We start from the raw sequence: 18,579 nt of genomic DNA on the forward strand, positions 1-18,579 counted from the left end.
AGCCATCAGCCTGGGAGGTTTCCTAGGCTCACTGCAACCTCAAACGAGTTTAGGCAGTGAGTAGCACCCAGTGGCCAGCTGGCTCCTCTAGAGAAAGGGAGAATGGCCCAAAAGCAGCTGGAAATGCAATTGCAGCAACCACAAAGGAGAGGATAAAAGAATAACTAGGACATGGCCACCGGGTACTATTATAAGAGGGCTGCTTTGAAACACAAACACACAACCATGATCGGGCAGCACTGGGAAGCCCACAGGGAAATCCTCTGGTTAATTGCCTCAAGAGTCATTGGCGATAGACAGGTCCAGGGAATTGAATGTTTAGGGGAGAATTTACATGCAAGGGTGGAAAGGAACCAAACTAGGACAGAAAGTTGTCCAAATACTCACTCGCTCACTCGCTCACTCACTCAATTAATCCTTGGTATTTATTGAGCACTCACTGTGTGCAGAGCACTGTACTAAGCGCTTGGGAGAGGACAATACAACCAAGCTGGTAGACACATTCCCTGCCAACAAGGAGTTTACAGTCTAGAGGAGGAGATGGATATTAATATAAATAAATTGATTACGGATATGTACATAAGTGCTGTGGGGCTGAAGGCAAGATGAATACCTAGTACCCAAAGGATACAGATCCAAGAGCATTCTCTACTGTATTGAATCTTTCCCCACTCCCTGAACACCCTCTAGACATTTACATGGATGAGCTCTATCACCAGATTGTACCACCACCATGTCCAACTCCTGGCTGGCTGACAATAAAGCAATAAGGTCAAAGTTCAAGCCAGTAAAGCTCACCCATATAAACATCTAAATTTACTCAGATTTCCCCTGGCAGTGGGTGATATATACCAAAGCAGCGCGGCTCAATGGAAAGAGCATGGGCTTTGGAGTCAGAGGTCATGGGTTCAAATCCCGGCTCCGCCACTTGTCAGCTGTGTGACTTTGGGCAAGTCAGTTAACTTCTCTGGGCCTCAGTTACCTCATCTGTAAAATGGGGATTAAGACTGTGAGCCCCACGTGGGACAACCTGATCGCCTCATAACCTCCCCAGCACTTAGAACAATGCCTTGCATGTAGTAAGCACTTAATAAATGCCATCATTATTAATATTATTATAAAGTCTTATTAAGTTTAATGAGAAGCAGTGTGACCTAGTGGAAAGAGCACAGGCTTGGGAGTCTGAAGACCTGGGTTGTAATCCTTCCCGAGGTAGATCCTGTGAGAAAGGGAAAGTAATGTGGCATCGGGATGCAGACCCGGATAAAAATTCCCAAACTACATAGCCACAAGTTTAGGACCTGCTACTGATGCTGCAACCAATTTATTGAGTACACACTGGGAGAGAGGAAGCTCAATACAGTGATAAAATACAGGATGGAAAGGATGTGACATTTTCATCTGGAGGGGGTTATTTTAAAGGGAGAGACAACCATCTGTCCTGGAAAGTTTCAACATTCCCTCTCCAGCAGCAGTAGCAGTGGCCATATCATAAATGATTTATTAGCTTCCCCACTGCCTGCCGAGGACTGTAGGACTGTAAGCTTGTTGTGGGCAGGGACTGTGCCTGTTTAATGTTATATTGTAATCTCCCAAGCGCTTAATACAGTGCTCTACACACAGTCAGGACTCAGTAAATATGATTGCCTGACTGCCTGACTGACTGTTTTAGATGCGGCCTTAAAACCCTGGTAGGTGCAATCTCTGCCCTCAGAGGAACTTGTCATCTCAAGAGATAGATAACATAGAGAGCAAATAGTTTAGCCCAAATCTTCAAAAGAACAGCAACCAAACTAAAAATTTCCAAAAATAATTTTAACCAAGGCCAAATTGCCGGGGTCTACTCAAAGGATTGAACCAGCTAAGAGGACCAGAATGTTAACATGTGATACACAGGTTTCTGTTTGTCTTTCTCTCTGTCTGTGTTTCCCCATTTTACCACCTTCTCTGAAGGCAGTGAGCTACTGTAGGTATCCACTCAAGGTCCCTTTCAGCTTGGATTCCCTATTGATTAGCCAGATAGATGGATCAGTAGGTGAACAAACTGACAAACTGACTGAGAAAATGTCAGATAGAAGCACAAATCCACCCCTCAGTTAAATGGAACTGGGTGGTTTTTCAAGGAAGATAAATGAAAAAGGTCAAATGTGAGAAAATTCAAACCAAGGGTAGAATGTACAGGGTTCTACCCAGTAAATGACGTTCACCCAGGGAATCAATCCATCATTCATTGGTATTGGTTAAGCTATTACTACAATAGAGTAAATGGACATGATTCCTGCCCTCAAGGAGCTTCCGCTTTAGCAGAACCAAATACGACACTGTACCTCGTAAACAGGCAAGTTACAGCCTCTCCTGGGTTAGAGGTCATAGTCTAGCATGGGGCAGTAGCAATTATTCGAACAGTAATACTGATTGAACATCTATTCTACACCTATTCTGTGCAGAACTCTCACTGTACTAAATGCTTGGGGGAATTCAATAATAATAATGATGATTATTCATTCATTCATTCATTCAATCGTATTTATTGAGTGCTTACTGTGTGCAGAGCTCTGCCAAGGCTGGTACTAAGTCCTTAGGGTGTAGATACAAGATAATCGGGTTGGACACAACTTCTGACCCACAAGGGGCTCACAGTTAAGGGGGAAGAGAAAACGGGTACTGAATCCCCATTTTTATGGATGAGGAAACTAAGGCTCAGAGAAGTGAAGTGACTTGCCCAAGATCACACAGCAGGCATGTGGCAGAACTGGGTTTAAATCCCAGGTCCTCTGACTTTCAGGCCTGTGCTCTTTCCACTAAGCCACCCTGCTTCCTAATAGAATTAGAAGACACTATCCCTGCCCTCAAGGAACTTAAGGTCTACCATGCATAGGCACAATACTGAGAGTGTAGGTGAATACAACAGAGTTAGAAGACAAGATTTCTGCCCTCAAGGAGTTTACCAATATCAAAGAAGTAGCATCTGCTTATTTACACATACAACCTTCCTGAACATTCTTCATTTACCAGGGTTCTAAGCAGGAAATTCTTCATTCTAAGTCCAGACAGAGACCAAACCTCAAAGGGAGGAAGAAATTGAAATCCACTCAGGCCTAGACGACTGGATTTCAGGACTTCCACAGTCGGTGAGGTCTGAGTTCCCAGGGGAAGGCACTCTACAGTGCTGACAGAAGATATCTGAAACCTCTAATTCAGTAGGAGCCAAAAGAAAAGAAAATTATCTGTTCATGTCTGCTCTCCCTCTCCTAATAAAATAAAAGCAAAAATAAAACAAAAATCCACACGTATTGGTCCCAGTTTCATCCCTGGCTGGAGAGTTTTAAAATTGCCACTACAAAGATCTTTATGGAAAGTAATCATTTGCTTTCACTCATTATTTTAACATGCCACCCTCTTCCCTGTTCTGATATGATTCATCAACAAAGTGTTTAGCACAAGTGGCTTGGGTCCTACTTTGACAGCACTCTGATTCTATGATCTATAACTGACCCTTTGGCTTCAAATCTAAAAATGGTGAAGTTCACCTGTGGGGGTGTAGGGGTCTAAAGAGGGCCAGTGGGGGTCCCCCAGGGGCTGCCCTGTATTGTGCTCTCATGTTTGTAGTTTGTAGTGCCTTTTTGTCTCATGATCTCCTCAGAGCCTCTGCTCAAGAAGAAGCGCTCCCTTCTTGGCAGTGTATCATGCTGGTTCATAATAATAAACAATAATAATTGTGGTATTTGTTAAATGCTTACTATGTGCCAAGCACGGTACTAAGTTCTGGGGTAGAGAGGTCCTACATGGGGCACAAAGTCTAAGTAGAAGGGGGCACAGGTATTGAATCCCCATTTTGCAGATGAGGGAACTGAGGCACAGAGAAGTTAAGTGACTTGCCCAGGTCCTCTGACTGCCAGGTTTGTGTTCTATCCACTAGGCCATGCTGCTTCACCAGAGTGTCATTCAGGGTTAACTTGGCATGCAGTTTTTCTTGAGACTTTTACTGCATCCTTGCTAGGTTCTCTCTGACACCCTTTTGCCTCTTTTCGGCTCACCATACAGTAGCGACTTGGGCAGCCTATTGTCATTCAGTCTCGCCTTATGTCCCACCTCAAAATTGGTAGCTGCTAAAAAGGCAACAGCCTGCATGGTCACACCACTACAGCCTAACATAGGCACTAGGCAGTGGTCAATCGATAGACCTATCAATCAGATTTTTTGAGTGCTTACTGTGCGCAGAGCACTGGACTATGTGCTTGGGAGAGTACAGCATAACAGAGTTGGTAGACACATTCACTGACCACAAGGAGCTTACAGTCTAGAGAGGGAGACAGACATTAACATTAATAATCAATGATGGATATGTACATAAGTGCTGTGGGGCTGAAGGTGGGGTGAATAAAGGGTGCAAATCCAAGTGCAAGGGTGTCACTTTGTTGCATTCCATGCCCCAGGGGGAACACAATAGCTAGAACGAGAGATTGTGAGTGGCAGTCCTCAAACCACTAACACTGAATTAATTCCACCCTGCAGACTCTCAGTTCTGAAGTCTCAAGATGGAGGCTCATGCTCCATAATATCACTGACAACTTATGCTGTGCACAGCGTTGCATTAAGGGTTTGGGAGAGTACAATACAGAGACTAGACATGATCCCAATCAATCAATCAATCAATCAGTCATAGTTATTGAGTGCTTACTGTGTGCAGAGCACTGGACTAAACATTTGGGAGAGTACACTATAACAGTTAGTAGACATGTGCCCTGCCCATAAGTAGCTTACAGTCAAGAGGGGGAAACAGACATTAATAATAATAATGATGGCATTTATTAAGTGCTTACTATGTGCAAAGCACTGTTCTAAGCACTGGGGAGGTTACAAGGTAATCAAGTTGTCCCACGGGGGCTCACAGTCTTAATCCCCATTTTACAGATGAGGTAACTGAGGCACAGAGAAGTTAAGTGACTTGCCCAAAGTCACACAGCTGACAATTGGCGGAGCTGGGATTTGAACCCATGACCTCTGACTCCAAAGCTCGTGCTCTTTCCACTGAGCCACGCTGCTTCATTAGTGTATATATATATATAGTATTACTCATACATTAGTATAAGTAAATCAATTACGGAAATGTACATAAGTGCCATGGGGCTGAGGGAGGGGTGAATAAAGGGTGCAAATCCAAGTGCAAGGCCAACACAGAATGGAGTGGAAGAAAAGGAAATGAGGGCTTAGTAAGGGAAGGCCTCTTGGAGGAGATAGGCTTTTAATAAGGCTTTGAAGATGGGGAGAGTAATTGTCTTTAAGATACGAATGGGGAGAGAGTTCAAGGCCAGAGGCAGGACATGGACAAGGAGTTGACAGGGAGATAGATGAGATGGAGGTACAGTGAGTAGGTTGGCATTAAAGAGTGAAGTGAGCAGGCAGGGTTGTAGTAAGAAATCAGAGAGGTAAGGTAAGAGGGTGCAAGGAGATTGAGTGCTTTAAGGCTGATGGGAAGGAGTTTCTGTTTGTTGTGGAGGTGGATGGGCAACCACTGGAGATTCTTGAGGACTGGGGAAACATGGACTGAATGTTTTTCGTAGAAAAATGATCTGGGCAGCAGAGTGAAAAATGGACTGAAATGGGAAGAGCCAGGAGGCAGGGAGGACAGCAAGGAGGCTGTTGCAGAAGTCAAGTCTTGGTGCTGTTCCTCACAAGCTCCTACATCTGATGAACTGTGAAGATCAGGTCTGCTGTGTCATGCCTTGTAGCAGGGACTGTCTCTCTTTATTGCTGTAGTGTACTTTCCAAGCGCTTAGTACAGTGCTCTGCACACCTTAAGCACTCAATAAATATGACAATGAATGAATGAATGATTCTGGAAGTGTGCAGTTAATGATATTCTGCTGATTCCTATCCAATCTGCATTCTGGCTAGCACCTTACCAGGATTTGGGGAACAGGGAGATGCCTCAAAAATAGGTCTTCCAGAGGACAAAGGAGTCTTAGGCTCTGCTCTCATATCTATATCTATCCCAGCACTTGGCACAATGTTTGCCACCACGCTCTGAATAAATACCATAACTATTTGTTTTATTTAATTCCTCTAGACCCTTTATTCATCTACCTAGGTGACACCCCTTGGCATGACATAAAATAGAATGGAAATAGAATGTGCCTGAGCTCAGAAAAATGAGATGGAAATAATCGGAATATGTAAATTTTCTTTATTATAGAAATGTCCTCTTCTTCCAAGTAATAGAAGTCTTTCAGCTTCAGTGACAACTAAATGTTTTCTTTCCAAGTCACACCTCGTTTTCCACATTCAAATCTAAAAAGGTTTCCATGTTACTAGAAACTACTAAAGGTGCATACACAAACACACACACACACACACACACACATGTTTCATGTGTAAATGCCCCGAGACACAGCAAGAATGTATTCCATTTTAACCTTAGGTTCAGGGTCTATTTCCACTGGGGGCCCTGTCTATTAATCAATAGTGAAAACTTATATATGTTGGGTAAATCACACTTAAGTCCACAATCGCATTAATGATTCAAAGTGGAGAAAGTTTTGATCAAAATGCAGCATTTGTCATAAATTTTCTGCCCTTGCTTTATCCCCACCGATGTAAAAGGCTAAAAAGGGCCACCTATTACTGGAGAGATGTATCTAAAAAGTCTCTCAAGCTGCCTGTAATAATCTCCATTATGTATAATGACCATTTTGATAATAGTCTTTAGAACAGGGAATGGCCCTGCTGAATGGTTATTACCTGTCTGTTCATTCTGGAAGCAAGATGCAGAAGCCAGAGGGGACAGGCAAATGGTCCTTGTGGTATATTCTGAGGGAATAAGAAATATTTAACAGAGTGCAAGAAACAGACAAGCCAGCGCCTTTCATGGCAGAACTGTCTGCTACGGTGCCACAAGCCTTCCTGAATTTCCTAATTTAAAGAAAATACGACTAATAATGGACCTGCTCTCAGTCTTCAGACCACTTTCGTTTGGCGCATCCTTGGGTCTATTAAAAAGAGGGAGGAGAGATCACTGAATGTGATCATATTACACTTGCAATTAGACGGTGGCATCTGAATTCAAAGAGAAGCCTACAATAAGGGGGAAACGTTCTCTTCCAACAATTATTATAACATTTATTAAGCACTTACTATGTGCAAAGCACTGTTCTAAGTGCTGGGGAGGTTACAAGGTGACCAGGTTGTCCCACGTGGGGCTCACAGTCTTAATCCCCATTTTACGGATGAGGTAACTGAGGCACAGAGAAGTTAAGTGACTTGCCCAAAGTCACACAGCTGACAATAGACAGAGCCGGGATTTGAACCCATGACCTCTGACTCCAAAGCCCGTGCTCTTTCCACTGAGCCACGCTGCTAACCTCGGTTGGACCTGGCTCAAGTGGTAGAGAAAATTTGTCCAGCCTCTCCCTTTCCCTTACCTCGATTGATCAATCAGTGATATTTATTGAATGCTTCCTGTGTGCAGAGCACTGTACTAACCACTTGGGAGAGGACAGTACAATTGAGTAGGTAAACCTGAACCCTGCCCTCAAGGAGCTTAGAGTCTAGTGGGGAATTTAGTGCTGTTAGTGCAGCTTAGTGCGGGGAACAGCGTGTGTGACTCCCAGGAAGAGTCACAGTTATACTTATTAGATTTCCGTCCACTAGACTGTCAACTCCTCGAGGAGAGGGATCGTGTCTGCCAACTCTAGAGAATGGTCTTATCCCAAGTGCTCAGTAAAGTGATCAGCACAGAAGAAATGCTCCATAAATATCTTTGATTGATGTTATTACTATTATGGTCCCTTCCAAGCCCAGACATATGACCACCAGGTGGCAGTAAGATAATGATGATGATGATGATGATGATGATGATAATAATAATAATAATAATAATAATAATAATAATAATAATAATAATAATAATAATAATCCCCAGGGACACATTGCTCTGAGCCTGGTTTCAGCAGCTAGTCATTCATTCATTCATTCATTCAATCGTATTTATTGAGCATTCACTGCGTGCAAAGCACTGTACTAAGCACTTGGGAGAGTACAATCCAACAATACACAGACACATTCCCAAACCACAACAAGCTTAGTTTCCAGAGGAGACAATATCTCTCTCTTCACGTGTGTGTTTGTGTGTGTGTGAGAGAGAGATTTCCACTGCTTCCAGCAGCCTGGTGACCAAAGTATAGCTGCTTCAGAAGCCCCAGTGTTCTTGCCCCCATCCAAGAGATGACACACAAGGCAGGCCAGAGTCCTCTGCCCTTTCCATGCAAGAGAGAGCATATGGTTGGACTAATGGAAAAACAGAAACAGAGGGGAAGTGTGGAGAAGAAGTGTGGCCTAGAAGGAGTAGTTTGACCCAATGGAAAGAGCATGGTCCAGGGAGTCAGAGAATCTAGGTTCTAATCCTGGCTCTGCCATTTGTCTGCTCTTTGACCTTGGGTAAGTCACTTTACTTCTCTGGGCCTCAGTTTCCACATCTGTAAAATAGGGAATCAATACCCATTTTCCCTCCTATTTAGATGACAAGCCCCATGTGGGACAGGGATTGTGTCCAGCCTTGCTATCTTGTATCTACCCCAGCACTTGGTACAGTGCTTGACACTTAGTAAGCACTTAAGAAATACCACAGTTATTACTTTTGGAAGAACTCAATAGGGTCCTGAGAAAAGCAGCAAAACAAGGGAAGAGAACAGCTTCCAAAGGGATCCTGGGGGAACTCAACCTTCGGGGCCTCCAAGGAAGGCTCCCCTATTCACTCCTATCACCCCAAGTTGTTTCCACCCAAGATCCAGCCCTAGCACTTATGAATTTATGCCCATCCTCAGCACTTCTGTACATGTGCATATTCACTTGTACAGTCAATGATTGATTCTGATATATCATCCTAGAGTCTGAGTTCTATTTTCTATTTGATCCATCAATCTATCAATGATAGTTATTGTATTTTTAATGGCATTTGTTAATGCTTACTATGTGCCAGGCACTGCATTAAGCCCTGGAGTAGATACAAGCTAATCAGATTAGACACAGCCCATGTCACAATCTTAATCCTCATTTTACAGATGAGGTAACTGAGGCACAGAGAAGTTAAGTGACTTACCCATGGTCACTAAACAGACAAGTGGTGGAGCCGGGATTAGAACCCAGATCCTCTGACTCCCAAGCCCGTGTTCTTTCCACTGGGCCACACTGCTCTTCATTTATTGAGCACTTTCTATGTACAGTGCACTGTGCTAAGCATTTGGGAGAGTACAATACAATAGAGTTGGTAGACATGTTTTCTGCCCACAAGGAACGCATTCATTCATTCAACCGTATTTATTGAGCGCTTACCGTGTGCAGAGCACTGGTCTAAGCGCTTGGGAAGTACAAGTTGGCCACAAATACAGACGGTCCCTACTCAACAGTGGGCTCACAGTCTAGAAGGGGGAGACAGAGAACAAAACATATTAACGCTATTCATTCATTCAATCGTATTTATTGAGTGCTTACCGTGTGCAGAGCACTGGACTTAAGCACTTGGGAAGTACATGTTGGCCACATATAGAGACGGTCCCTACCCAACAGTGGGCTCACAGTCTAGAAGGGGGAGACAGAGAACAAAACATATTAACGCATTCATTCATTCAACCGTATTTTTTGAGTGCTTACCGTGTGCAGAGCGCTGGACTAAGCACTTGGGAAGTCCAAGTTGGCAACACATAGAGACGGTCCCTACCCAACTGTGGGCTCACAGTCTAGAAGGGGGAGACAGACAACAAAACATATTAACGCATTCATTCATTCAGTCATATTTATTGAGCACTTACCGTGTGCACAGCACTGGACTAAGCGCTTGGAAAGTACAAGTTGGCCACATATAGAGACGGTCCCTACCCAACAATGGGCTCACAGTCTAGAAGGGGGAGACAGACAACAGAACAAAACATATTAACGCATTCATTCATTCAACCGTATTTATTGAGCGCTTACCGTGTGCAGAGCACTGGACTAAGCGCTTGGGAAGTACAATTTGGCCACATAGAGAGACGGTCCCTACCCAACAGCGGGCTCACAGTCTAGAAGGGGGAGACAGACAACAAGACAGAACATATTAACAAAATAAAATAAATGGAGTAATAAATACGTACAAACATATATACACATATACAGGTGCTGTGGGGAGGGGAAGGAGGTAAGACGGGGGGGATGGGGACATGAAAAGTGCCGAATAAATGCCATCCTTAGGGTGCAATCCGGGGAATGGGATGCAAAACCCGGGGGAAACGGGTTTAACACGACAACATGTACCATGAAACCCGGGAACATGGGGAAGATTCGGAACATGGAATTTACAATGTGAGCAATGGGATTTTTACCGGGTCGTGCCATGAGGAAACCAGCTTTCTTCTCCAGTTTTAGGACCTAATCAATCAGCGCTTAGAACAGTGCTTTGCACATAGTAAGTGCTTAATAGATGCCATTAAAAAAAACCAGTGGTATTTATTTCGTGCTTAATGTGTGCAGAATAGTGGGAAAGCACAACAGAGTTGATAGGATCCCTGCCCTCAAAGACCTTACAGTCTAAAGGGGAAGACAGACATGAAAAAAATAAAGGATAGGGGAAATATTAGCGTTTGAGACTATTTACATAAGTGCTGTGGAGGGGGGTGAGTATCAAAGTGCTTAAGGGGTACACAGAGTGGCTCAGTGGAAAGAGCACGGTCTTTGGAGTCAGAGGTCATGGGTTCAAATCCCAGCTCCACCACTTGTCAGCTGTGTGACTTTGGGCAAGTCATTTAACTTCTCCGTGCCTCAGTTAGCTCACCTGTAAAACAGGGATTAAGACTATGAGCCCCCCCGTGGGACAACCTGATCACCTTGTAACCTCCCCAGTGCTTAGAACAGTGCTTTGCACATAGTAAGCACTTAATAAATGCCATTATCATTATCATCATCATCATCATCATTATCTAGAGGGGGAATCTGTTTCAAGTGAAAACAGAGACTTTGGATAATAATAATAATAATAATAGCATTTATTAAGTGCTTACTATGTGCAAAGCACTGTTCTAAGCACTGGGGAGGTTACAAGATGATCAGATGGTCCCATGGGGGGGCTCACAGTCTTCATCCCCATTTTACAGATGAGGTCACTGAGGCACAGAGAAGTTAAGTGACTTGCCCAAAGTCACACAGCTGACAAGTGGCGGAGCTGGGATTTGAACCCACGACCTCTGACTCCAGAGCCCGTGCTCTTTCCACTGAGCCACGCTGCTTCTCCCATATGAGCATAAATGCTGTGGGGCTGAGAGTGGGGTGAATACCAAATACTTAAAGGGTACAAATCCAAGTGCATAGGCGATCATTTCTTTCCTACTGCTCCCACTATTTTGCAAGTATTTTCTAGGTTTGTCTCCCCTATGAGAATGTAAGATTTTTGTGGGTACAGAATGCATCATTTGTGTCTGTATCGTGTGTCATCCCACACTCAGCCCCACAGCACTTATGTACCTAACCATAATTAATGTCTGTTTCCCTCTCTAGCCTGTAAGCTCCTTGTGGGCGGGGATCATGTCTACTAACTCTGTTGTATTGCACTCTCCCTAGGACTTATTACAGTGCTCTGTACTCAGTAATCTTTCAATAAATACCAATCTTTGACTGGTAAGACATTGTGAATTGATCCGCTATTTTGAAGTATTCACTTTACGCTCTACAGTGTTCCAGTCACTGGTAGATGAATAAAGAAAATCCAAATCATGGCTGTTACCCTCAAGGAGCACATGATCTAAGCAGGGATCAGACATTCAAGGTATTGGTGGGGGGAGGAGGGAAGATGGAACCGCTAGTCATTCAGTCAGTCAGTCAGTCGTATTTATTGAGCACTTACTATGTGTAGAGCACTGAATTAAGCCCTTGGGAGAGTACAATATAACAATAGAACAGACACAGGGAAGTGCCTGCTGAGGCGAGGTCAACAGGGACAAAGGTTTTTGAGTGAAGAACCACACAGTTTCATCGTGAGGTGGCCGGGTTCGGTGGGAATCCTGCAGATAGTTGGCAAACACGTGCAGTGAAAGTAGCCCGCAGCTGCCGACTCATGGCTCTCAGGCCCGGCAAGAGCACTCGGCAGCAGCCACTCTGGCCATAAATGGGTGCCATGGGTAAAACTCTTGAATACTCTTCATGGTGGCTCGCTGCACTCCAGACCCCGACGCAACCATGGCTGGCAGCGATGGGAATTCACTAGGAAGAATTCCTTTGCGTGGGTTCTCCGTCCTCAGTGCTGGTGAGGGCACTTTCTCTGCTCAGTTGAAGTATGGGTCAGCATATCTTTTCACCATGTTCACGGCTCGATCTCCCCTTATGTTTGGGGTAGAATTGGGCTCCATAAATGCTCAGATCTGATCTAACCAGCCCAAGTGGAAGAGTGATTGGGTTTGGGGGATGTGTAGACACTAACCTGGCCCCAAAGTCTGGTTTTGGGGTCAGGAATTATCCAAGTAATTTGTCTCCTTAGTCAAAATTCACCAGATTGTCCGTTCAAGTCTTCACTTCGATTCATGTCAGCCTGCTCTCACTTGGCAACATTCTCTGAGATTCTCAAACCAACTGAAACATAAAGTAGGGCCATAATAGTTGAAATGCTCCAAATGTGAATGAACAGTTAGAAGAGGCATTTATTTGGGACATTATATCCTAAGCATACATTACAATAATAGTAATTGAAATGTAATTTCTATAACTATTACTTCATTGCCATAAATCTGTTCTAAAATTTAGAAGAATGTGTTTCAATTTTATGTGCTTTTCCGACAACACCGTTACCAAAATACTCTGAGAAAATGTGATCACATTAAACTGAATAAAATTAAAATTTTAAAATAGTGTACATTTAAGTGTGAAGTAAAAGTGTATATTATGTAAAAGACGTGCAATGTAATTGAAATTAAAGCAGATGAAGTGAATAAATGTTATTGGAAATTTCTGCAATATTAATTTGAAATGAAAGCAATGTTGTGATTACAGAACTTTAGAATGAGTAACACTTTCATCCTGAGGAACAGCAGCACTAGTGATCATTTAAAGGATGCTTTAATATCATTGCTGACTAACGAACAGATTGCATTTTTCTAACATGCCTCTCTACAGCCTATGGAAGCATATATACTACAATATTGCTTCGGATGCCCAACCTCAGCCAGAATGCTAGACCAACTATGCAGGAGAGATAAGACTGAGGTGTCTAAGAGCCTCTCTGACCACTAATGAACTGACCCTCATCTTCTTCAGTTTTGTTGACTTCAAAGAGCAGGCCTGCCTTCAGACATTAGGGAATGTGTCTGTTTACTGTTATATTTTACTCTCCCAAGCGCTTAGTATGGCACTCTGCACACAGTAAGCACTCAGTAAGTATGATCGACTAACTGACCTATTGTGAGGCTCTCCCTTCCAGCCATAAGACAAGATTATAATAACAATGACAATAATAATGGTAATAATAGAAATAATAGTTATTATTATTATTATAGTATTCGTTAAGTTTTTACTATGTGCAAAGCACTGTATGAGAAGCAGCATGGCCTAGTGGAAAAAGCACAGGCCTGGGAGTTAGAGTATCTGGATTTTCATCCTGGATCCACCACTTACCTGCTGGGTGGCCTTCATAACAAGGCACTTGACTTCTCTGTGCCTTAGTTTCCTCATCTGTTAAATGGGGATTCAATACTGTTCTCCCTCCTATTTCGACTTTGAGTCCCATGTGGAACCTGATGATCTTATATCTACCCCAGCATTTAGTATAGTGCTTGGCATATAGTAAGTGCTTAACAAATACCATAATTATTATTATTATTATTATAATCATTATTAAGTGCTGTGGTAGATACAAGAACATCAGGTTAGACACAGTCCCTGTCCATATTATAATCAGTCAATCAATCAATGGTATATATTGAGCATTTACTCTATGCAGAGCACTGTATTAAGTGTTTGGGAGGGTACAACATAATATAACAGAGTTAGTAGATATGTTTCCCTGCCCACAATGTGCTTACCGTCTAGAGGGAGAGACAGACATTAACAAAAATAAATTAATTATGGATAAGTAATGGATTATAGTGCCTTTAGGGATGATTTTGTCCAGGAGAAGTGCTGGGAATTCCCCAAACTGTCATCGCAGTGTTCAGCTTCTGCAGGGAATTTATTCCTCATTATGTGGCTCTCGCTGGCCCTCTGAAAGACCTATGGAAATCCCCTCCTAGAAGAGGTTCCTTGGGATACCCCTGACTCTTATTTACTTGGAACTCTGGAAGAACCATCAGCTCCCATTCCACTCCTCCCAACCCGCCCCCAGCATGGTAGAAACAAAGCACTGTCATTCAAAGGCCCTAGAGAGACGACATATCTCACCACCTTTCTCTTCAGATCATTAAAATTGAAATGAAGGTTGGAGAGAGCCAAACAGTCCAAGATGAATTCATTTTTTTTAAAGCCAGAGAAGGCTAAGAATGCTTTGTCGGGAGAGAAGGGAGAATAAATTATCGTGGCTCACCCCTAGCAGCTCTGCAATGAGCAAGCGGGCTATTAAGAGATCTGTCAGAAGCAGTTGGGTTAGCAGGAGCAGTGCTCTGAAATGTGTCCCGAGGGGACTTTCAATGTGATGGCATTAATGCAATAACAGAAAACAAGAAACTAAGTGGACAACACAAAAGAAAGGTGAAGGGAACAAATGACTTATTTATCAAGGGGGTAATAGTATGCTTTGGAGACTCAAATTGGATGAGTTTCAGAGACTGTCACGTGATACTAGAAATATGTAAATTAGTGATGAAATAAATTTACGCAGCAAGCAGGGCCAGATTAACCCCAAGGCAATGAAGAAACTGCTCCAGGCCCCAAATTTCAATCAATCAATTAATCAATCAATAAAGCCCCTCTCCCTTCATCTTTCACCCTGCCCCCCCCCCCATGGACAGTTTGTTCCGTGGCACTGGTGATGGTTACAATGGACAGAGAGTTCTTTTACTTCTATCAGTGGCCACTGCTTTCTTCTCTGGCTCTGAGCTAAAACCACACTGCTTTAATTGGTTCCTAGGACAGCTTATCCTCAGGGAGGAGGGCAGCTTCTGACAGAATGGCTCCAGGTAGGAAAGAGGAGCCACGGTAGGAAAGAGGTAGGTTTCTGGGCCCAAAGCTTAAGCTTTAGCCTTCCTCCTATCCCTAGTCCAACCCTGGGGAGTCCCTCCCAAACAGACTCTGCTAATGTGGCCCTGGTCACAAGAAGAAAGGCACTACAGCCCAGCCCGCACACTTCGCTTCCCTACACCTACCTACTCATTGTACCAGGATCTTGTCTCTCTTGCCATTGACCTCCTTGCCCACATCTTGCTCAGACAGCTTCCCCAATGGCTCAAGGTTTTGTCGTGTCACTACACATAACACCCCCCTCCCTCCCTGCCCTTCAAGGACTGCTTATTTGTTCTCATCCCTTGTTTTTGGTTCTTGCTTTCTAAGGGTTCTTATTGTCTGTACCTGAATTGTAATTTATTTCTCTAAGTTCTGTCCCCTGCCACTGAGATTGGGGAACAGGGCCTTTGTCTGAATTCATGTATTGGTTTAAAAAAAATGGTATTTGTTAAGTGCTTACTATGTGTCAGGCACTCTACTAAGATACAAGCTAGATACAAGCTAATTAGTTTGGATAGAGTCCGTGCCACACATGGTAGGACACAGTCTTTGTCCCATATGGGACAAAGTAATATGCCCAAATGGGCATATTACTTCCTCACAGAGACCTCTGCTCTCTTGACTCCATCCATCTTTCTGAGTGCCTCACACCTCACCTCGCCTCCCCTTCCTCTCTACCCAATCTTGATGATCAGATTACTGCTCTCAACTCTACTCTCTCTACTCAGTTCGACTCACTCGCTGCCCTTTCCCTTCGCTGCTCTCGTACCAGTAACCCACAGCCCTGGATCACTGCCACTGTCCACCTCTTTCGCTCTTATGCTCGAGCTGCTGAACGCTGCTGGCGAAAGTCTAAACACCATGCCAACCTCGTTCACTTCACATTCATCCTTTCCTGCCTTAACTCTGCCCTCTCCTCTGCCAGACAAAACTATTTCTCCTCCCTTATTGACACCCATGCCCATCATCCCCATCAGCTTTTCCGTGCATTTAACTCCCTTCTCAGGTCCCCTGTTCCTCCCCCTCCTCCTTCCCTCATCCCCAATGATCTGGCCTCCTACTTCATTAAGAAAACTAAATCCATCAGGTCTGAGCTCCCCAAAGTCACTCCCCCCACTTCTCCAACCCCCCGGCTCTCAACCCTCTCCACTACTCTCCCATCCTTCACAGCAGTATCCTCAGATGAGATCTCCTCCCTCCTCTCAAGTGCTGCTCTGGCCACCTGTGCTTCTGACCCCATTCCCTCTAATCTTATGAAATCTCTTCCTCGGTCCCTTCTCCCTTCCTTAACTTCCATCTTCAACCACTCACTCTCCACTGGTTCCTTACCCTCTGCCTTCAAATATCAATCAATCATATTTATTGAGCATTTACTGTGTGCAGAGCACTGTACTAAGTGCTTGGGAAGTACAAGTTGGCAACATATAGAGACAGTCCCTACTCAACAGTGGGCTCACAGTCTAGAAGGGGGAGACAGAGAACAAAACCAAACATATTAACAAAATAAAATAAATAGAATAGATATGTACAAGTAAAATAAATAAATAAATAGAGTAATAAATATGTACAAACATATATACATATATACAGGTGCTGTGGGGAAGGGAAGGAGGTAAGACGGGGGGATGGAGGGGGGGGGCGAGGGGGAGAGGAAGGAGGGGGCTCAATCTGGGAAGGCCTCCTGGAGGAGTTGAGTTCTGAGTAGGGCCTTGAAGGGAGGAAGAGAGCTAGCTTGGCGGATGGCCAGAGGGAGGGCATTCCAGGCCAGGGGGATGACGTGGGCTGGGGGTCGATGGCGGGACAGGCGAGAACGAGGCACGGTGAGGAGATTAGCGGCAGAGGAGCGGAGGGTGCAGGCTGGGCTGTAGAAGGGGAGAAGGGAGGTTAGGTAGGAGGGGTCCAGGTGATGGAGAGCCTTGAAGCCGAGAGTGAGGAGTTTCTGCCTGATGCGCAGATTGATCGGTAGCCACTGGAGATTTTTGAGGAGGGGAGTAACATGCCCAGAGCGTTTCTGGACGAAGACAATCCGGGCAGCAGCATGAAGTATGGATTGAAGTGGGGAGAGGCACGAGGATGGGAGATCAGAGAAAAGGCTGATGCAGTAGTCCAGATGGGATAGGATGAGAGTTTGAACGAGCCGGGTAGCGGTTTGGATGGAGAGAAAAGGGCAGATCTTGGCAATGTTGCGGAACTGAGACCGGCAGGTTTTGGTGACGGCTTGGATGTGAGAGGTGAATGAGAGAGCGGAGTCAAGGATGACACCAAGGGTGCGGACTTGTGAGACCGAAAGAATGGTAGTGCCATCAACAGTAATGGGAAAGTCAGGGAGAGGGCAGGGTTCGGGAGGGAAGACAAGGAGTTCAGTCTTGGACATGTTGAGTTTTAGGTGGTGGCCAGACATCCAGATGGAGATGTCCTGAAGGCAGGAGGAGATGCGAGCCTGGAGGGAGGGGGAGAGAGCAGGGACAGAGATGTAGATTTGGGTGTCATCAGCGTAGAGATGATAGTTGAAGCCATGGGAGCGAATGAGGTCACTAAGGGAGTGAGTGAGAGACATGCCCATGTCTCTCCCATCCTAAAAAAACCCTCTCTTGACCCCACCTCACCTTCTAGTTATCGCCCCATCTCCCTCCTACCATTCCTTTCCAAACTCCTTGAATGAGTCGTCTACATGCGCTGCCTCAAATTCCTCAACGCCAACACTCTCCTCAACCCCCTCCAATCTGGCTTCCGTCCCCTACATTCCATGGAAACTGCCCTCTCAAAGGTCACCAATGACCTCCTGCTTGCCAAATCCAATGGCTCCTACTCTATCCTAATCCTCTTCGACCTCTCAGCTGCCTTTGACACTGTGGACCACCACCTTCTCCTCAACATGCTATCCAACCTTGGCTTCACAGACTCTGCCCTCTCCTGGTTCTCCTCTTATCTCTCCAGCCATTCATTCTCAGTCTCTTTTGTGGCTTCCTCCTCCCCCTCCCATCCCCTTACTGTAGGGGTTCCTCAAGGGTCAGTTCTTGGTCCCCTTCTGTTCTCCATCTACACTCACTCCCTTGGTGAACTCATTCGCTCCCACAGCTTCAACTATCATCTCTGTGCTGATGACACCTAAATCTACATCTCTGCCCCTGCTCTCTCTCCCTCCCTCCAGGCTCGTATCTCCTCCTGCCTTCAGGACATCTCCATCTGGATGTCTGCCCACCATCTAAAACTCAACATGTCCAAGACTGAACTTCTTATCTTCCCTCCCAAACCCTGCCCTCTCCCTGACTTTCCCATCACTGTTGATGGCACTACCATCCTTCTCGTCTTACACGCCCATAACCTTGGTGTCATCCTCGACTCCGCTCTCTCGTTCACTCCTCACATCCAATCCATCACCAAAACCTGCTGGTCTCACCTCTGCAACAT

The sequence above is a fragment of the Tachyglossus aculeatus genome, chromosome X4 (assembly GCF_015852505.1).
Source record: "Tachyglossus aculeatus isolate mTacAcu1 chromosome X4, mTacAcu1.pri, whole genome shotgun sequence".
Classification (NCBI taxonomy): Eukaryota; Metazoa; Chordata; class Mammalia; order Monotremata; family Tachyglossidae; genus Tachyglossus; species Tachyglossus aculeatus.